Below are 22233 nucleotides of genomic sequence, written 5' to 3'. Positions count from 1 at the left end.
AGAGCCGTTCCTAGCTTCCTGGTGTGACGACCTCTTCAGCGTCCTTAATCCATTGTCTCTGCTATGTGTGGGGTTGGAACTCGTTAGAGTATTGTAATACTTTGTGTGTGCGGGAGATAAGACCTTGTGAGCCCTCAAAGGCCCGGACCAGGACTTTAAAAGGGGCGAGTGATCTTGTTGCTCCTTGTATGTAGTTGGGGGCGAGCAGCCAGTGACCAAGTTGGTAGCATTGTAACCTCGTGGAGTCTGCAATATGAAAATAATTTTTACATTGTTCAAAAGTTTTAAAGGTGTTTACCTCAAATAGGCCCTGGATTGTGCGACATTCACCCTCGGACCACGATAGGAAGGCATGAGGTTGCAAGGCCACAGGGAAGGTGGGGTTGTGCGCTATAGGTGTATTCGGAGATGGGAACGATTTTAGGCCTCTAAAGACCGCGGGTTTGTCCCAACTGTCAAGTACTGTTTATGTAGGGGTAAATATATACACACTACGGGGGGCGCCAATCTGGAGGGCCAGGCTCTGTCTCACAGGGGCCATCAGGAGACCCCGCGGTCCATGTGGAGCTAGTGTTTTTCGCTTTCGCGCACAACCCATTCCGATATGTAGCGGAGGTGACATGACCAATAATAATCTTGAAGTTTAGGGCATGCCAGGCCTCCGCGGTCTCTGGGAAGCATAACTAGTTTATTTGAGATGCGCGTGCAAACTTTGCCCCACATAGTCATTTAGATCTCGTTAAGAGAGTCTGGATGTCTATCTGTGGTATCGGGGTGGGAAGGGTTTGAAATAAATAGAGCACTTTTGGAAGAAGGGACATTTTAATTAACCCTGGGCGGAGTTGGCATAATGCCACTACGCGTAGTTCCACGGAGTTATGAAATAAATCCTTGGAACAAGAACCCACGTCCTGTGGCCAGCCGAGGGTGTGTGTGCCCGGGACGGGGATCCCTTGTGCCCGGACAGGCTCCCAGATCCCCCCGGCCTGGATGGGTTGAGAAGCAGGGCCTGGGTTTTGTGCAGGACCTGGGTTTTGTGCAGGACCTGGGGTGTGGGAGACTCCATCCTGCAGCCATCCAAGGGTCCGTCTGCCTGGGACAGGTGTCCCTGGGGAGGCTCCCCCCTCCCCGGCCTGGCTGGGTTCAGAAGCGGGGACTGGTTCTGAGGCCTGGGCCCTGGAGTGTGGGAAGCCCACGTCCTGTGGCCAGCCAAGGGTCTGGGTGCCAGTCACAGGGGTTAATCGGGCCAGAGCAGGCCTCCCCGCTTCACCTGTGTCAAGGTGCCTGCGGGCCCCGGGTCAGAGTTCAATCCCCCCCGGCCCCCCCTTGCAGCCTCATGCCCGTGACCCAGCTAAGGGCACTGATGAGCCCCCGTGAAGCAGAGCCCCCGAGCTTCTGCATGGGCAGACAGGAGCCCTCCTGTGAAGGCTCGGGGTGGGCAGATTGACGTCCTTCGGGCCCGGCCATCTGGTCGCGCCTTTCCCCTTGGCCATCTGGTTGCCCGCAATGCTTTCCAATGGGGTGACCAGATGGCCGGGCCGGCCTGGATGTCCCGGTGAGGGCTCGCCTGCCTCGCTGATCCCAGCCAGGGTTCCTGGAGGTCGGGCGCCCCCGTACCCTGGGTACCCTCCGTCACTCGGTGCGCATGGGTTACCAGAAAGAAGGGTAGCTTTCCTCCAGATAACTAGGGACATGGTATGCCGGATCCGCTCCCGGGCTGGCGGTTCTTAGCCGGGGGCCAGATGGTTCCCTGGAAGTCCCGATGAGGGCTAATTTGCCTCCCCGATTCCAATGAGGATTCCAGGTCGGGCACGTTCGCGCCTTGGGTCCCCTCTCTCACCCTGTGCGCACTGTCCCGCCCGCCGAGGCCCCCAGGGTCCAAGGTCCGCACCTGCCTCCCAGTTCTTTCCTTATGGGCCTTTCCTCCGAGCCTGCTCGCCCCGGGAGCAGGCAGGGAGACGAAGCTGGCATCCCCTGCGCAGGGCGGCCTGCATGAGGAGGCCCCGGCAGTACTCCGATTGATTGGGCACTCTCGGTCCGTTTAGGGATGGACTGCTTGGCTAGCCTCGGCTGTTGTTTCAAGCAAAGAGCTTCCACCCTGCATGGACCGTCCGACTCGAGGGCCTGCAGCCTGTTGGGAGGCCCTTTACCCTACCCAGCAGAGCAAAAGCCGAGTGGCCCCAGCAGTTTGTGCCCCCCAGTGGTCCGACCCGAGCAGAAGGGTTTGTGTGGCGCCAGGCCCTCGGATGCTGCCGCCCGGCAGGTCCGTAGGCCCCGCCATACCGTCATTCCTCTCCGCCCAGCGCATTTTCGCAGCAGCTGGGAATGACTGTTCCGAGGGGTACCGCCAGGCTTCTGCACCCCTGCGTCTCGCTCAGGCTGCACCTCTGCTTGACTGTCCCTTCCAGGGGAGACGGCTAAGCCCGCCCGTGCCCCTGCCACCACACCTCTCCATCCCCTCCAGCGAACCCTCCTGCCCAGGTGGGCGAGCTCCTTTACCCTAGCAGGCTCCCGAGAGGGAGGGGTGTGCAAAGGTTGCCGGTCGGGGAGACCCACCCCGTTAGCAGGTGCGGGTACCTGGTTGATCCTGCCAGTAGCGTATGCTTGTCTCAAAGATTAAGCCATGCAGGTGTAAGTACACATGGCTGGTGTTGCAGGGATTCTGCACATATACAGAACTATGCGCAGGAAACCAGGCCTTCAGTGTGTAGTGGTGTACCAAAATACCCACCTCGGTGCCCAGAACCCTGATTCGACTAGCTATAGGGTCTCATTCATTCTCCGTGCTACAGCGAAGCTACCAATGATTAGACTTCCCAGAACATGCTACTCCGACCCTCTCAGGATACGTGGGAACAAGAACACTCGTTTTTTCTAACTCTCGTACTTGTCCACAACATGAGTAAATAGAGCCAAGAAATAGTTTAAAATGTTTATTTTAACTAACTTGCTCTATAATGCAGTACACGCGCCAATGCTAGCAACAATATGCATAAGATCAAACAAATCACCATTGTTACAATTCCATATAGAACATAAGGGGAAATCATAGTGTAATGATAGTGGAAACAGGACTATAGCGCCTCGCCACCCCCGTGCTAGAAGCTAGTTCATTATAATTATAGAAGACCTCCAGGCTTTATCAGGAGGACCCCATACCTCCGAGTTCAGGTGCAGGAATTGTTATTACCGGACAAGCACAGCTCTTCCATACTACTCTACAGGTATTGCAGAGGGAGTGTAAGTATGGAACAAATGATCATCTCCATTCACTGCCGGAAAGGTTACCCAAGAATAAAACACCTCAAAGTGGTGAGCTGCATTAGCCCCTACCACAAAAGTTAGTGAGATACCCGCGTCGGGCACTCCATAAGTAGTCAAATGACAACGGAGCGCCCCGCGGCTATGTGCCGCAATATCTACCTCAGCCATATCGAGTAGAAAAGAACATCTTATAGCGTGGCAGCGTAATAGGGTAGTAATTCAAAAGAACTATTAAGCCATTTTTTGTATCAAGCTTGAGAACCTATAAAAACAACAATATAGGTAGGTTATGTCGACACAGCTGTTGACCGGAAAACTGAAGCTAGGGTATCATGGACAAGCACAAGTACTACTAAAGTGCCCCTTAAATAAGAACCAGACCAAACGTTAGGTGCGCCATGTTGCAGGGATTCTGCACATAGACAGACCTATGTGCAGGAAACCAGGACCTCAGTGTGTAGTGGTGTACCAAAATACCCACCTCGGTGCCCAGAAACCCGATCCGACTAGCTATAGTGTCTCATTCGTTCTCTGTGCTACAGCGAAGCTACCGTTGATTAGACTTCCTAGAACATGCTACTCTGTCCCTCTCAGGATACGTGGGAACAAGAACACACTTTCGTTCAAACTCGTACTTGTCCACAACATGAGTAAATAGAGTCAAGGAATAGTTAAAAATGTTTATTTTAACTAACGTGCTCTAAAATGCAGTACACGCGCCAATACTAGCAACAATATGCATAAGATCAAACAAATCAGCATTGTTTCAATTCCATAGAGAACAGGAAATCATAGTATAATGATAGTGGAAACAGGACTATAGCGCCTCTCCACCCTCCCCGTGCTAGAAGCTAGTTTATTATAACTATAGAAGACCTCCAGGCTTTGTCAGTGGGACCCCATACCTCCGAGTTCAGTTGCAGGAATTTACATCACCGGACGAGCACAGCTCTTCTATACTGGAAAGCGTTTCTCCAAGTGTCTTAACATGCATGCAAGGCAATATTAAAAACACCAGATTTCCAGGTTTGCAGCTGTGTTCTATATTATGCTAGGGACGTGAGACTGACAAAAGCAAATCAACAGAGCTCATTGTTTTTCGACCTTGAACACACTGTACAGACGAGGAGCAGTGTGTTCAACTAAGTATGTGAAATGCAGACAGTTCTCATGTGAAAGCGAGCAAGCAAAGTGTTTACGAGAAATGTGGCATGTAGTAACGTGAGCAAAAGCGGCAAAATGGTGGCCAAGCATATCTAACTTATGCTAACTTAGCAATGTCCGCAGGTGTGTCCATATCCTCACTACACTCTCCCCTTGGTCAGTCCATCGGACAGTGGTCTTAAAGAGAACACAGCTTTCAAACAAGTCTGAGCAAGAATCAAGAGCATTTGTATCAATGATACCTCGGATTTGCGGGGAATGTGAGAATAGAAAGAAAAAAAATAGTTTGTGTCCAAAGAGGCACATAAAAAATAAATCCACAAGGATACAGTGGTTGAGTTAATCCAGCAAGGTGTACAAACAGTATGTTGCAATAGCCTCCAAGAGGAAGTCATTGGTATTGTCTGAAAAAAGTTTTGCCACCCAATCAAGCAGAGTGAATGAACATATATGTTCCTCAACAATGGGCGCTTCCAGCACCATCAATGGACAACTTGTGTGATACTCCATATAACTCCGTTGTGGGAAATCCTGTGCCTCCGCACAGATATTCCTTTCAGCCAGAGCTCCCAGCGCTTCTGCCCATTAGGAGTTCAAAAATTAGGTGGAGGAAATGCCGTATTGGAGAGGCAAAGAGCCAATGCCCATTGAAAGGAGCAATCCAAGCAGTTGACAGGTTGCACGCAAGTGAAATAGTTAAAGCGAAAAGAAAGTCCATAAGCCACGCTGAGTGTGGCCAGGGCTAGAGCACCGTAGCATTCAAGCATACGGCTACAAAGCATCTGCAGCCGGTCTTGGCTGTGCAGGGCCACAGGAAGAGCATCCATTTCGTAGCAAGCAAATTAACAGCAAAATCCCAGCGGCTAAGGCAAGTAATAGTGGCAAGCCACCGAAGATGCTGGAAAAAATAGAATGAAAAAATGCTGGTATCAGAGCAAATGTAGTTTGAAAAGAGGTGAGAAGGCCAGAGCCCACAGCTTTAAAAAAAAAAAGAAAATGGGGCAATGCCTGTAGTGTTAGAAGCATTGAAGATAGTGTGAATCAACGCACCGAAATGTAGTGGGAGGTCAGTATTAAGAAGCGCTTGTACCTCTGTATGGGTGTTAGCCACGTGAAGGACGAATGTCTCACGGGCAGATGCGAGTGAAACTTCTTTTTGGGATAACAATGCTCTTATTCTGCTCAACTTGTTGAAGTCTGCCTTCAAGGTCGGAATGGAAGGCCAAATCGAGTTATCGAGCCTCCCATGTGGGGGTGGGAAAAGCGCATTTTTACAGCAAACCACACGCTGTGAAACCGTTACAATGTAAGGGATGCCGGCTAGCATGCCGCAGCATTGTTCATTATTTAAAAGCAAATATCTACCGTTTGCAAGCAGAGTGAAAGTGTGAAAGTTGGTGTAATAGCTGGCACGGGTATACCTTTTAAAACACATGCAAGATTTGGGGCCGTAAGGTTACAGGCACCATGCATCTGGATATTCTTACAAACCATAGAATTAACTATTGTGGTATCACAGGATTCCCCAGTTAGGTATACTTCTTTGTCATCCCGTGAGCATCTGTATGCGAATGGTAATGACCAAACTTCGTGTAGAAATGCACTGCCTAAGGGTTCGATGCGGCCTAGTGGATAGTGTTTCATGCACGAGGTAAATTTAAACAAGGAAAACGGGAGAGTTATTACCCCATGGATAAGCCAGACAGCCGAGTCTTTTTCCGCCACAGAGAATGGTAATGGATCTAACTTTTCAATATGCAAAAGAGAATAAGTAGCATCTTTCATGGACATAAACTGCTGTTTTGTTGTCAACTTAAAGGGCAAAAATAACGATGAGGCGTTCAAGTAATCCCACTGAACTTTCCCCATCTTAATAGTCTGTAGAGTCCACACAAATTGCATAACTGAACGCACTTGATTTTCACCATGATACTAAACAAACATCCTCTTGCACAATGTCCACAACAGATAAAACAATATTGTCCAATGTGTAAATGCGGGAAGAGTGTTTTAATACTATTATCAACAACAGCAAGCACTTTTTCAAGATTAGCCTGATCAATAGCCCTTAAACCTGAAGCTGCTTCAATTAGGGAAAACCTCCAGATTTCATTGTAAGTTGCATAAATAAATCTTTTTGATCTTGGACCAGCAGGTCCTTTTATAAAATCTGTCCAATCAATGTCGCCTGATAATAATGGCAAACGTTGTTTCACTGAATCTAGAGTCTAGTGTTGCAACCAATTTTGACATAACTTTCCAAAAGAATATGTAATAACTGAATGGGAGTTAGCAAAACGAGGATCAGGCCTATCCTGTGTGTAACCAAGAGCCTTGTCATGGAAACAAAGTTGGCAAGCATCCAAACTAGTTTGCCAAACCAACCAACCTAGGGGGTCCAAACTAGATAAATTACAGGTGTCATTGTTAAAAAGTAATTGTAATTCAGCCAAGGAATAATTAGTACAATTGCTCCAGTTCTGATATGCAGCTAATGCAGGAATAGCAGGGGCATTCATTTGCTTAGAAGTTGCCAATCCAAAACAAGTAGTTTGATAAATCGATTCATTTAAAAATCGAATATGTGATGGGATTAGGAACGTGCGTTGTAACGCTTCTGTGCCTTGCACTTGCCAGGATTTCGAACCCCAAACTGATTTAAGATCAATTGTGGACTTCCACAGATCATAGCCACCCACTGACAATTTATCAATAAACGATTTGGCGTATAATAATCTACTGTGGGTGAGCATTATTTAAGAATTTGAAGAAGCATTTAATTTAAAATAGAACGACCCGCGGTTTGACTTTTCAAAGTTGGTAAAATATGTGAATTTTTTCAAAAACGTTTTAGAGCTGCCTTCCAAAGGAGCCGGGCAATGTTCCTATTGTGTATAATTAAAAACATTTCTAAACGTGTGAGCTTTATGCAGATAATGATGACCATAGTGCTGATTGCAAAACAATTCCGCATAATTTGCAGTATTCAAATACAAATCTTCAGCATCAAATGCGGCATAGTAGTTTAAGTCTGAAAACAAGGATTGCACGCCTTGCACATGCCAATCATCAGACCGTATGTTATGTTTCACTACATCACCCTTTGAAACACCAAGTACATTTGGTACATTAATTATTTCCGAAGGGCCATGGATTTGAAAATCTACAGCATCGCAAACTATGCCGTCTATAACTGGCCAGGCAGTGATGTTCACTAAAGTCAGGTCTCTTTTCATGATGTGGAATGTGAGTCAAAGGAAAAACGTGATTCATTAATGGCCTCAGGTCGCAAACCATATAATGACACTGTAGTTGGATAAGCATATTCAGTTTCTTCATTTTGAGTGGAAGCAGGCTGGAGCAGCAAAGGATTGTTAAGAGTCCAGCTCAATGGCGGTGTCTTCCTGCGTGGTGTTAGTAGCGGGTAAGCCAGGATCTCTCGATACAGTTGTAGAGACCGCTGGTGTGATGCTGTTCAGGATCAGCCAGATGTTGTAGTTTGACATTGTCCACTGAGATGTATGTTTTCTTTTCGACCAGGAAGTGGTGGTAAAATGACTGTACTACTACCCTTCACTCCAAGCACTGGGACAGGTGCACGTTAAGAGGGGCCAAACTCTTTATTGTTCTCCACCTTCTCTCGGACCAGGTTGCCGATTTTGGGTAGCCAGCGCAGCATCAGTGGGTGTGGGTAAAGGTTCCTTTGCAAGACTGTCACGAGTCTCTTGTAGTTTCTGTAACACAGCAGAATGATTATCTAAGTCAAAGGATGCAGCTGATGCCTCCATGTCTAGACCATCAAGGTCTGGCGCAAACATTTTCATGCCGAAGAGCATTTCGTATGGGGTCTGCCCACCCAGAGATCTTCTAGGGAGATTATTTAGTACACGTTGCACGCTATACAAATGGGCGAACCAGTTCCTGCCAGTCCCAATTATCCTAGCTGTCAAGGATTGCTTTAAGTCACGGTTCATTCGCTCCACAACCTAATTGCCCTCAGGCCTGTATGGAGAAGAATATTTGACCTGCACCCTTAAAGACTTTAGAGCCGAACGCTGTACCCTGGTCCAAATGGAAGGTGCCACATGCAAAAATTCCCACAAAGACACACAAATCCCTGTTGACAGTTCGGGCGTCAGCACTGCGTTGTGGCCAAATCCATAGAAAGCGTGTGCACGAATCAGCTGCAACTAAGATAAACTTATAGGCAGTATCTGAAGAAAAAGGACCGCAGTGATCTAAATAAACACAACCGAAAGGTTTATTAGAAATGCATAGCTGTGTTTGTGTTGGGCGGGTTGCCGTAGACCAGGGGTACTCACAAACTTTCTGTCGGGGGCCAAAATTACAGTGTGGTTAATGGCCGAGGGCCGCACTGATAGGGGTGGAGTCTGTGGGGGCGGGATCAGTGGGGGGCGGAGCTAGAGTAAAAAATAACTTTTCAAAACATTAGACAATGCTGTATTTCACAATCAGATGCAACTACAAAGAGCACATTTTGATAATAAATTTTAATTGAACGCATTTAGTGAAAGTAAAACAGCAAGTACAAAGGCAAACATAATGGTGGACAGGCCTTCAAGGTTAATCAACACTTACCACCGCTAGGGTCCACCTGCTGGTGCTAAGACACCAGGGCTTTTAAGATTTTGCGGCGCCTTCTTAGGTCTAGCACGGGAATGTGCTCCCTCAGGAGAGTGGTCTAGGAGCCTGGTCAGGAAGGCTGAACCTTTTTCACCAGTTCCACTTCAGCAGCTCTGACCATAGCACCACATCCTCTCCCCCACTGATCACCATACTGCCCCACTTAGAGAAACTTGCAGTGCACTGACCCGCTATAAACACCTGGATGTGAGTCAATTCTAATTACGCACTTGACAAGAACAATATGCTGCCTAAAAAAAATGTACATCCTAGAAAACGCAAACACTCCTAGGGAATGCAAGATTAAGTAAAGCATGTGAAATGTAAGCAGTGAGTGCTTTCGCATGAAAAGGTAAGGCCATGAATACAGGGCCCGGAAAGGACCCGTTTCAGTGCCCATTGCTATATCCTTTCAAAACATAGGCGGTATGGCTTAAAAAGACCACATTCGTAAACACACACACGCTGTATACATTTCGTTTTCCAATTCCAATTCCCATTCAGTACCTCCAGGCAAGGTGCACTTTCCCACACAGGGAAAACAATGTTGTTCAAAGAGGGGAGAAAACACAAGTATCACTTCACTGGCAAACACTGTAAAGTGGCGCTAATGTGTTTAGGTGTAAATAAATCAATCTGGCCACCTTGCAACCACTGTCTTGCTTTAATTAGTTATTTATTTTTGACATTTGGAATGTTTTATTCCTCTCCACCCCGAGGCTGCACTGGTGTCAGAAAAAGACGTTTCCAGCAAAAATGTTTCTTTTTCGGATCCATTTCACATGGGAGCAAATAAAGGAAAGGAGGAAAGAGAAGGTAATACCTGTTTCCTGAAGTCTTGGTTTTCCCTAACTGAGGAGCGAGACCGAAAGAGAGGGAAGACTCGGAGGCTTAAAGGCCGTCACCGGGGCATGCGCTCACAGTTATAGGGACTTCGGGAGGCTGCGCGCAGGAGCCATATGGACTAAATGTAGGAAAATATACATGACAAATTTTCCTGGTCGCATGGCTTCGCTATATTAAAAAGCACGTTCGTATCCCAGGTCTCGCGCACAAACAATTAAAGAAAATAAACATACCTGTGCAGGCGCTGCTGTGAAGGTTCTCCGGGGTTGCGGGCAGGATGGACGTCGTGAAGAGGGACACAGGAAGCTCACCGAAAGATCCTTTAAAAGTCAGCTGTAACTAGCGCTAGTTACAGCTGACTTTTAAAGTGCGTGAGCTTCGTGTGACGTCCGAGGCAGGCGGGCCAATCAGATGCAAGCAGTGAGTAAGCAGAGACGATGGCCGCAGGAGGAAACGTTGTGAATACGTATTAAAGCGTATTCACAACGTTTGCTCCTGCGGCCATCTTCCCTGCTTACTCCCTCCAAGGAAGTGTAGTGTCATCGATCAAGGTCCGCGGGCCGCCAATAAAGGCCGGGCGGGCCGCCCGCGGGCCATACTATGAGGAACCCTGCCGTAGACTGTTTAATTTGCTGACAAATGTCACAAGAAAGTACGTAATTATGGGTTTGTTTATATAAGCCGCGCCACCAGTAACGCTGCTGCAAGATAGAAATAGTAGCAGACACTCCAGCATGCGCCGAAGCCATGCCTTCGTGTGCGGATGTTATCAGTGAAGGTCTGCGGGCCGCATTGGGTATCAACTTGTCACCAACGTCGTTAATTCTCACATAAGGAACATTATCGGGACTTAAATGATAAGAGTATTTGGAAGGGAAACCCTGCGGGTAATTATCACCCCTCTCTGTAGCAGCTATTGCTGCCAAAATGTCATTATCAATCTTATTCATGGATCTTGTAACTGCTGCTACTGAATATGTGGCTACTGCTGATTTTGCAGCTTCATCTGCCAAACTATTGCCAACTGCATGTACCCCTACACGCTGATGACCAAGATTATGAATTACCTGAGTGAGAGGCAGCCAGTCTTTAAGATCTGCGACTCAAACCCAGAGCATTTTATGTTTAATCACGCTGCCTTTAGAATCATGATAGTTTTGAGCCCAAAAGAATAAGTTGTCATTAAAAGACTGAACACAGTAGTATGAATCGCTTACAATTAATGTAGTCACATTTGGATCTGCAAATTCCAGAGCTAGTACCAAAGCGCGCAGCTCGGCTAATTGGGCGGTGCAGTCACCTAGTGCCTGAGTATGCACAACATTCGACTTGAACTCTCCGTTCACCACGCTACCGCCACTATAGCATAATCAGCTGAGTAACAATGCTTAGATCCAGTTGCTGGTTGTGCCGAACTGTCGGTATAGATGATACATGTGTACTGCTCAAGGGGGCGCATTGACAGTGGAGGAGGATGAACAAATTCATACTGTAAAAACTCCTGTGTACACAAAGATGAGTCAAAAATAAACGTGACATCAGGAGAGGTCAATGATGTGGCCCATTGTATCCATCGAGAATGTAAAACCTTAGAGTTCTGTACACTTGCCTTTGTCACTGCTTCCACAGCGGGACATGGTGTTACAACCAAAATACGTTCCTTTAGGATCGCCATATGGACTGCTGTCAAAACCTTTTTAATAGAGGAAGACCGCAATTCTGCTGAAGTGTACAAATGTAACTTGTAAGCAATAGGTACTGTCTCCTTCATTAAACGTCAAGTAAGTGAAACCCACTGCGTCTGCACGATTCGTATCAGCAGGTTTGTATGGTTATCACGAGTCAATAAGAATTTTGATGCAATAAGATCAGACCGCAAAGATTGCAGTATAGTAGAATGTTCCGGAAGCCAACAGGCTTTTGTAAAAGTAGGTTGTATCAAAGCATACAAAGGCTTGATTAGGGCATAATCGGGAATGTAAGTTCGGACGAAATTTAAAAATCCCAACAAAGACTGTTAAATTTTTTCAGTGTAGTCGGAGGGCGCAAACTAGCGCATTTTTCCAAAAAGTGAGGCGCCAAGCCTCTTCCTTCATTGTTGATCTCGTAGCCCAAAAACAACACTGTGATTTTGCAAAGTTAAATTTGTAACCGTGGTCAGCAAACAAAAATATGATGCGATTCATGAGACAAAGATGCGGCCATAACTCGTCGTCTGTTTGATAGATATCAACATACACGTATGCGTCTGTCTATGCTGTCTAGCAAAGAGACTATATTGGCGGCGAAAACACCATGGCTATTTTTATAGCCCATTGCCAAACGCGTACATTTTTTCTGTTTTCCGCCCGCTGTGAAGGCGGTCCATTGACTTCAGGTGATAGATTGTGTGTGAAAAAGCTGTTGGAAATGACTAGTGTAGTTTTATATTTTTAACGAACAAGACTGTGGACTAACGCAGAGCTATGGGTATTTGGCTCGGCACAAGTCCGACAATGTGAGTTCAAATGTCGGTAATCCAACACTAAGCGGTACAACCCATCGGGTTTTGCTACTGTAAATAGAGGGTTATTCATCAGTGACACACATGACTAAATTACTCCTTGATACTCTAGTTGATCCAAAATATTTGCAACGGGAGCTTTTGCCTCCCGCCGGAGAGGATATTGGGGTTGTCGCTGTGGCATAGACTGTAATGATATATCATGCGGGGGAGGATCTTTATCTCAGCCCACCTGAGTACGGTACAGAGCCAGTGAAAGCACCAAAGCCCACTCTTATGCAACAGTCATTGCTTGCTCCTTGGAGACATTATGTGAAAAACTGGGGAGTATAACCTCCTCACCCCTGGGAGCGGCTAAAATAAAAGGCGGCAGCCAATCTTTCTCTGCCAAAAGTATGTCATACAAAGAAGTCAGATGTTTCCCAAAAATCCCTTTTATTACACGTTGTATGTCACCTTCAATTAGAAGTACTATATCACATAATCTGTCAGGGGGAGCCACTCGTGTGTCAGCTGTTTCAACTGTGATGAATGTTTCAGTTGCTGTCACCTCCAGAAATGGACGCAGTGCTTGCTGCACTATTGTAACCTCCGCTGCACTGTCTAGCAGCGTTACTGCCCATGTTAGGTTCCGGAGCCGGGTCCTCACCGTCTGTGGCATATCTCGCTGTTAAAGCAGCAACTTTCTTTTTCTGAAAAGGCGGTCGCGGACGAGGAAAATCGTCTTATTTCCCTTTGCTTTCAGTTTGATGAGGCTACTCATGACCTTGTGGGGCACCTCAACCTCTGCCGTGATCCTGGCGTTCCCCTCCACCGAATTGTGAGCCTGATATTGCCTGTGAAGAGCGAGGACGATGCTGATCAGGAACCTGAAACCTGTCAGGAGACCTAATTCTCGCGCGGTCGCGCAGATCATAAGTGTGCTCAGAGGGTGCAGGAACTGGTGACGCTGCACGCGACCCGTGTGTTTGTTGCTTCCCCTGTTTATTATTTTTCCAATTCTTTTTAGGAAAGTTTGGACGGTCGTCTTTAGCAGACTGCGCCGTCTGTGTTTGATTTTGCGCTGGTATTCTAGCGAAAGGCTTAACGCCCAAACTATTGTGCCCAGTTGTGCTATAAGCTTCTACAATCATTTTTGGTAGTTTGCGGGGTTTCTCCTCATCCCGGACAATGCGCAAAGCATTAGACACTTGAAAGTTTACTGCATCTCCCTTGACGGTGATGGGATTAGATCAGCAACTACGTCAAACACTCCAACCAACCTCATCCCCAGCTCCACAGCCACCTTCGATCCGTGTTCATCCTGAACACGCTTAATCGCGGAGGGGAGCATAGTCATAGATGGTGTGCCAAAACATTTCGCATACACCGCCGCGAACACTTTACCCCAATTTTCACAATCAGTTAATTCGGGTATTATGTCTTTCTGCAAACTAATAGTAAGAATCTCGTGTTTCTCCACAGGAGTTGTTTTTTTTTTTTTTTTTGTGTTAAATCTGTTTATCAGGTAAAATAAAGTACATTTCACATCCATCTGTGATCAGCATACAGAAGAACAAAACGTCATAACAACAGTACAGTTCCGGACAGTCATACATCACAGTGTGCACTTTGGAAACACGGCGCGCGCCCTGCTGTGGGCCCGCCTTAATGGCAACAGTGCAACAGTACCCCTATCAATATACGTGACTTAACCGCAATCAATCAGCAGCAGCCGGCGTTGCCTCAAGAAGGAATTGTCTGAGCGGCCCCCAAATATCTTTCGGTTGGGATGAGGCGGGCAACTCTTCTGCGTACAATTCCAAGTTTTCCTTACAGTATACCATGTCGGACAGCCACTTACTCAATTTTGGCTTGGCCACACCGTCCCATGTAAACAGAGTGCGCCGTTTAGCCAGCAGAAGAGCGACCCTCACAAACCTGCCCACCACGCCCTTCAGCTGAGGTACATGAGCCAACAGACACACCGCAGGCACGCATGGAAGCAGAGCCCCCGTCATTTTATGAATGTGAGTCAGCACCTCTCCCCAGTACTCAAACACTGGCACACAGCTCCAAGCGAGGTGCAGAAAATCCGCATCTACCTGCCCGCATCGTCTACACTGAGCCGACTCCCTCAACCCCATTCTGTGCAGTCGGGCCGGGGTATAGTATACTTGATGTAGGAATTTAAAGTCGATAATTCGCAGATTGCCATTGGGGGTCACGCGGCCCGTCAGCTGACACATCCGCTCCCAATCTGCCTCCATGATCTGGGGATCTAGAAAGGCATTCCATTTTGCGAGACTAGCATCGGGGCCGCTAACCGTCTCCTCCTGCACAGCTCTGTATAGTTTAGTAAGTAGCTTCTTCTTAGAGGGGGCTACCAACAGCAATTGCAGTGCCTTGAGTGTGGGGGGCTCAGCTGGGAAACAGGGGTAGTGAGCTTTCATGGCCTTTTTGAGACGGTGACACGTATACACAAACAAAGGCGTGGGTTTCTGTATGTAGGCTAGATCGTCCTGTTCTAGATAGTGTCCCTGCGTGTACAAGTCTTGCATATGAGTGATACCAGCTTCTTTGAGCGATGTTAGAGGACCCGCCTCCCGTGTGACTGACAAGGCAGCGTGGTGCGCTAATGGCAGGGCCGGCCCATACAGCGGTAGCCTCTGTGTCTTACGGCCTATCGCCTGCCAGGCCGCAATGGTCATGTCCAGCGTGTTAATTTCAGCGCGGGGCGTGTGTCGGGCAGTGTGCGTGAGCATACTTCGCAGTGGGGTGGGATGGGCGTCCCCATCCTCCACCGCTACATGCGGAGTGAAGTTTTGTGGTCCATACCAATAATACGCATATTGCGCCTGTGCGCAGAGATAGTACACGTAGAAGTCTGGCGCCGCAAATCCCCCTCTGTGGTACGGCAAGGTCAGTGTTTTCCAGCTAATTCTGGGGTGTCGTCCCCCCCCAAATTAAGCGCAGTAGTTGAGCGCGCAGCAGTGCGAAAAATTGCTGAGTCAGCTTAATCTGTATATTGCAGTATAAGTATAGAAAGCGCGGAAGGACAACCATTTTTATCACAGCGATGCGGTCTGCTAGGGACGACGCAGCCAGCCGTCCACCTGCCGCACCAGCGCGTCATAAGCCCTACCGTAATTTTCCCTGATCACTACCTCAGGATCACGATGGACCCATACTCCAAGATATTTTACTGGGTCTGACGTCCAAATCAGAGGGTAGTCCAAGTGGGGCTGGGACGTAATCGTCGTAAGCGGAATGATGACCGATTTTATCCCAGTTTAACGTGAGCCCTGAGTACAGGCCAAATTTAATATATTCCCGGAGGACCGGGGCTAAGTGTGTTTGGGGATGTCTGATGAACAAGACCATATCATCCGCGTACATTGATATTCCAACTGGCCGATGGTTAAAATTGAGGGCAGATGCCCTGTGACATTGCCGAATCTTACAAGCCAGCGGTTCAAGAACAAGGGCGAACAGTAAAGGGGACAGTGGGCACCCCTGCCTCGTACCCCTCGCAATTCGGAAAGGCCCAGACGTATGGTTACCCACGCGCACCACCGCCGATATGTCCGTGTACAAAAGCCGGATCCACTGCAGCATGACCTCCGGGAACCCCATCTTACGTAGTATGTAAAACATATAGGGCCATTCAACGGAGTCAAAGGCTTTAGTCGCGTCCAACATGACAGCAGCTGCCGGCAACTCAGGATTAAGGATATGGAACATGGAGAAAATAGTCCGCAGATTGTGAGAGGTGGATCGCTCCGGTATAAACCCGGATTGATCGGGGAGCACCAGTCGAGTCATTAGCGGCTGCAGTTTTGTGGCCAGAATGTTAGCAAATATTTTTGCGTCCAGATTAATCAGCGACAGGGGACGATAGGAGTCGCAACTGGAGGGTGGCTTGTCCTTTTTAAGGAGAGTGATGATCATGGCCTGGCGCAGAGACGGAGGCAAGACACCAGCCTCATGCGCCTCAGCATAAAGTTCCAGTAAATGTGGGGCGAGTAGGTCGACGTAAGCCTTGTAGAATTCGGCCGACAGGCCGTCCGGCCCGGGGGCCTTTTTGTTGGGAAGAGAAAGAATAGCTTCTCGGACGTCATGTATATCTATCGGCAGTGATAGATATTCCCGATGGGAGTCGCAGAGCCACGCACACGCTATGTCCGACAAGTAGTCCGACAGAGCCGGTCCATCCACCTCCCCCTGCGACGTGTAGAGTGTCTGATAGCAGTCTTTAAATTGGTCTACAATGGCCTGCGGTGTAAAATGCTCCGCTCCTGTAGCATCCACGATCTTGTCTATTTGTTGATGATTCGCTCGAAATTGCAATTTAGCGGCCAGCGTTCTGCCAGGTCGCCCACCCTCACCATATACCCTAGCCACATGTCGCTTCCCCTTGTATTTTACTTCTGTGTCCGCCCATTTATCATAGTCCACAAGCAGCTCCTGTATACGAGTCAACGTGGCAGTAGATGGCGCAGCGTAATAGTCCCTCTCCAGCCCAGCAAGCGCAGTCTCAAGTCTAGCAAGTTGCCCCCGTATGTCCTTCAGAATGCCTGCGGTGGTGCCAATGCAGACCCCTCGGATCGTCACTTTAAACGCCTCCCAGAGAGACGCCTGGCCAGCCACGGAGCCCGTGTTTTCAGCAAAATAGTCGACTATGGCCTCCCTGATAGTATCTGTGTATAACGGGTCATGCAGTGCCTCTGCGCGAAAGCGCCATGTGAAGGGGCGGTGGTGGCATGTCGGAATCCGCAGGTGCAGATGTACAGGGCTGTGATCCGACAGTGTGCGTGGTAGATTGCGGACATCGAGCACCCATCTGTTAGCTTCCTCTCCCAGTAACCAATAATCCAGTCGGGACCAGCTATTATGGGCCGGTGTGATATGTGTGCCTATGCAAACCCGTTCATTCCTCAGTCGCCATACATCCACCAATCCCAGCTCCCCCCATCGCCTCCCGAACACACTGAGCCACTCTAAGCGTGCGAGCTCCCGTCGGGTTTGATTTATCCACCTGTGGATTGAGATGTGTGTTGAGGTCTCTCAACCCCCCCCCCCCCCCCCCCCCCCCCCCCGCCAAAGTATCGCAGTCTCCGGTCAGGAGCGCACCGCAGCCAGCATCTGCGCAAAGGGGGAGGGATCATCCACCACAGGGCCATACATATTTAGAATCGTAACATAGGTCATGCCCAGCCTGCCCTGTACCGCCGCCCAGCGCCCTTCGGAGTCAGTAGCCGTTCGCACGGGCCGGAAAGGGACACCTTTTTTGACTAGTGTAACCACCCCTCGTGCATAAGCCGAGTACGAGGAAGCGAGTCGAAACCCCGCCCACCTACACGCCATCGCGGCCTCTGTGTGTTTAGTGAGGTGCGTCTCTTGCAGCAATGCCACCTGGACATTGTGTCTAAGTAGTGCAGCACCTGTCTGATTTTCTTTGGGGTATTAAGTCCGCGGACATTCCAGGTTAAGCATCTGTAGTCTTCACCCATTGTCTCTACGTAATGGTCCCACTGCAACCCCAGCTGTCATTCTCCACATCACATCACCACTCGTGCCTCGCCTCATCATCCAAGCCCACACTCCAGTCTCATTCTCCACTTGCATCCGGAACTGTATTGAACCCCCCCCCCCCCCACCACCCACTTCAGCAGCCCAACTTTGCCAAAGACAATCCCCGCCTTTACACAACATAATACAACAACAAAACCAAAAACGAGCCCGTCGCTCAACAGTGAGGACGAAAAGTGGGGAGCACCCATTGGGGGAACGCAGCGGACGCAACCACCTCCCAGTCTTTTGGGGAGGGGGCCGCCGTTCTGTCTAATGTTCCCAGTAAGCAGCCCACCACCCGAGGTGCCATATGTCTGCCCGGCGTGCGGCTCAGATGCCCAGCCGCAGTCCAACAGTATCGCCACGTGTGTGGCAGTCAGCGAGACCCGGCAGCGCACCCCACACCATGCTAGCCAGGAGCTAAGAGTACATGCAGGTGATACCCAGCGGCCCCCTAGTCAGCCCCGGCCATACACCTAAGCAACAGAACATAGTAATAGCCGACAGGAAGACACAGGAGAGATAGCACGAGCGCAGTATAACAATGCAGCAAACAGCAGATAGGAGTTAGCAGCTCTGCGATCCAAGGCATTCACATAGTGTGTGAGCCGAGTAGGCCTCAACGCGGACCCCGCAGCGAATAGGTGAAGTCTCAGTCAATCATCAATTTCGGAGGTAGGAGCGGAGTGTTGTTGCTTTTTCCTCAGTGATCTAGCATAGTCCATAGCCGATTTCGGGCTAGTGAAGATTTTAGCCGCGTCATCATTGCCTATACGTAGACGCGCCGGGTACAGCATCGCATAGGGGACGTGATCTTTCATGAGCAGTTTTTTAACCCCTAGGAATTCTTTACGAGCCGCCTGGACTGTAGCAGTGAAGTCAGGGAAAAATGAGAGGACATTGCCCTGGTGGGTGATCGTGCCTTTCTGGCGAGTGATACGGAGCAGTGTGTCTCTATCCCTGAAGTTCAACAGTCTAGCTATGATGGGGCGCGGTGGAGCGCCCGGTGGCGGACGCGCAGCCAGGGATCTGTGGGCGCACTCAACGGCAAACATGGCTGAGAGATTCGTGGGCTCACAAATGTCCAGTACCATGGTTTCGATGTAATCCTCAAGCCTACCAACATTTGTAGATTCCGGCAGACCCAAAATCCGTACGTTGTTGCGCCGAGAGAGCGCCTCAATATCCTCGTTCTTGGCCTGTATCACAGCCAGCAGCTTCGGCATGTCCGTGGTCTTATCGGAAACCTGCCTGAGGCCATCCTCGTTATCCGATATGCGCTGTTCCGCCTCGCCCAAGCGCACCCCCTGCCTGTCCAGCTTAGCGGAGATGGAGTCCATGCGTCCACTGAGGGCCTCTATCTTGCCATCTATGGATTGTAGGCTGGCTTGAATGGCCGACAGTGTTTTCTCTAAGGCGGTGGGGGCCGGCGTGGTCTATTCCGAGTCCGAAGGCAGTGAGTGCGGCGGCTTGCCTCCCTTACGCGTCTCAAACGTAAGCCGCGCCTGGGACTTGTCTGGCTTGCCCATGGTCGCCCCTCGGTCCACACCCACCCGGGCACGATAGGGCAGCAGAGCCAACAGGGGAAGGAGGCGCGCCCCCAGGCCAGGAAGGAGCAAAACACCAGGCGACAGCAGGATCCAGACAAGGGGGGAGGGGCGCAGTGACCACCGACCGCGGTCTCTCCAGGGGGGGGCCCACGCAGCGCACACCACTAAGCGCCAGCAGGCCCTCGCCCCACCAGCTCACACGAGTAGCGCCGCAGGTCCAGCCACCGCCAACGGCGCGCTCTCCACCAGTGGCCCCCCAGAGATCCCACGTCAATCCCTCGCCTCCGTCCTCCACTCAGTCCCCTCGGCAGGAGTCCGCACCACAGTGCATGCGTGTGCAGCTTTCAGGACAGGAACTCAGCAGCGAAACACAAGGCCGTTCAGTCAGTGCCCAGCGGAGGGGGGGGGGGAGAGGAGGTCCGACAGTTCAGGCAGCAATCACGTTCCGCAATCTGCCTCTCTCTCCCCGGTCCCCCGGAACCCGCAGTGGTCCGCAATCAGTGTGGGCGTCCTGGCATTCATACACCAGCACTGGGCCGTCCGGGTCAAACACGGGGGGGGGGGAGCGCGCCGCCGGCCACAGGACCCACTCACCCGTACGAAGCCGGCGGCTTGCGTGGAAACCACACCGCTCGCCCCTCCACCACGCTCGCCGTGTCGCCGCTCTCCTCCTCCGCCGACGTGCTCAATTCCAGGCAGCTCCAGCGTCGGTCCCGATTTCACCACTCCGCTTCTCCGACGATCACTACACAAGCGCCAGACCAGCGGTTAGGGAAGGTCCCAGCGCGATGCCACTCCTCGCCGCCCCGTTCACTCTGCGCTTCGCTGATGTACCAAAATGGCGGTCCCGTCAGGTGCCGCGCCACAGTCAAGGCCACAGATCACGTAGCCACACCGGAGCAACAGTTACAGCAGGCGCCCGACCTCGGGGCTCGATCGTGCACACCGGCACTCGGTGGCTGGCAGCTGGAAGGCAGGATACTGTAGGATGTTGGTGGCGGCCGGCGGAGCAGCACTACAGTGCGGCCATCTTGCCTCGCGTCAAGCCACGCCCCCCTTCTCCACAGGAGTTGTATTCGGAAATACTGCTTCCAGCTGGTCAAATTACTCTGCAAGCCAGTAAGGTAGATCTTCCTTGTTCTGGGGACGCTTACACGTAACCGAATTAACCATAAACGGACTAATAGTTAGTCCCACTGGTCCAGCTGGTTGCACAGCAACCCCAGGTGCTCCCACCTGTAGATTGCGTGAGACATATTGTACTAGAGCCCTGTGTACCTCGATCAAGGAAGTGTGTAAGACGCCTAACTCGTCCACAGCGACTACTAGATAACGTGGATGTGGTGAGTACCCGGCCAAGTGGCCCCTGCAATCGATAAAGCGCCTAACCAGACCGGGGTCACGGTTTGGGGTAGGGCGCCATTAAGCCAAATACGGTGTTGCCAAGCTGAAATCTGAACTTCGATACGCTACAGGATGCAGAGGGAGTGTAAGTATGGAACAAATTATCATCTCCATTCACTGCCAGAAAGGTTACCCAAGAATAAAACACCTCAAAGTGGTGAGCTGCATTAGCCCCTACCACAAAAGTGAGTGAGATACCCGCGTCGGGCACTCCATAAGTAGTCAAATGACGACGGAGTGCCCCGCGGCTGTGTGCCACAATATCTACCTCAGCCATATCGAGTAGAAAAGAACAACTGCGTGGCAGCGCAATAGGGTAGTAATTCAAAAGAACTATTAAATCATTTTATGTCTCAAGCTTGAAAAAAACCTATAAAAACAACAATATAGGTAGGTTATGTCGACACAGCAGTTTACCGGAAAACTGAAGCTAGGGTATCATGGACAAGCACAAGTACTACTAAAGTGCCCCGTAAATAAGAACCAGACCAAACGTTAGGTGCGCCATGCTGCAGAGATTCTGTACATATACAGAAATATGTGCAGGAAACTAGGACCTCAGTGTGTAGTGGTGTACCAGAATACCCACCTCGGTGCCCAGAACCCCGATCCGACTAGCTATAGTGTCTCATTCGTTCTCCGTGCTACAGCGAAGCTACCGTTGATTAGACTTCCTAGAACATGCTACTCCGTCCCTCTCAGGATACGTGGGAACAAGAACACTCTTTCGTTCAAACTCTCGCACTTGTCCACAACATGAGTAAATAGAGCCAAGGAATAGTTAAAAATGTTTATTTTAACTAACGTGCTCTATAATGCAGTACACGCGCCAATACTAGCAACAATATGCATAAGATCAAACAAATCAGCATTGTTACAATTCCATAGAGAACAAAAGGGGAAATCATAGTATAATGATAGTGGAAACAGGACTATAGCGCCTCTCCACCCTCCCCGTGCTAGAAGCTAGTTCATTATAATTATAGAAGACCTCCAGGTTTTGTCAGTGGGACCCCATACCTCCGAGTTCAGGTGCAGGAATTTACATCACCGGACGAGCACAGCTCTTCTATACTGGAAAGCGTTTCTCCAAGTGTCTTAACATGCATGCAAAGCAATATTAAAAGCACCAGATTTCCAGGTTTGCAGCTGTCTTCTATGTTATGGCTAGGGACGTGAGACTGACCAAAGCAAATCAACAGAGCTCAATTGTATTTCGACCTTGAACCCACTGTACAGATGAGGAGCGGAGTGTTCAACTAAATATGGGAAATGCAGACAGTTCTCATGGGAATGCGAGCAAGC

The 22233-nt window shown here is 49.6% G+C and overlaps 1 protein-coding gene across 5 annotated transcripts in view; it reads left to right on the top strand.

The window, feature by feature from the left end:
• LOC146797866 (RNA-binding protein 6-like) overlaps window positions 1-22233 on the top strand; it is a 1129330-nt gene that overhangs the window by 58011 nt on the left and 1049086 nt on the right. The gene's annotated exons all lie outside the window — the stretch shown is intronic.

The sequence above is a fragment of the Triturus cristatus genome, chromosome 9 (assembly GCF_964204655.1).
Source record: "Triturus cristatus chromosome 9, aTriCri1.1, whole genome shotgun sequence".
NCBI lineage: Eukaryota > Metazoa > Chordata > Amphibia > Caudata > Salamandridae > Triturus > Triturus cristatus.
The sequence above is the reverse complement of the archived record's forward strand: the minus strand, read 5'-3'. Positions and strand labels throughout refer to the sequence as shown.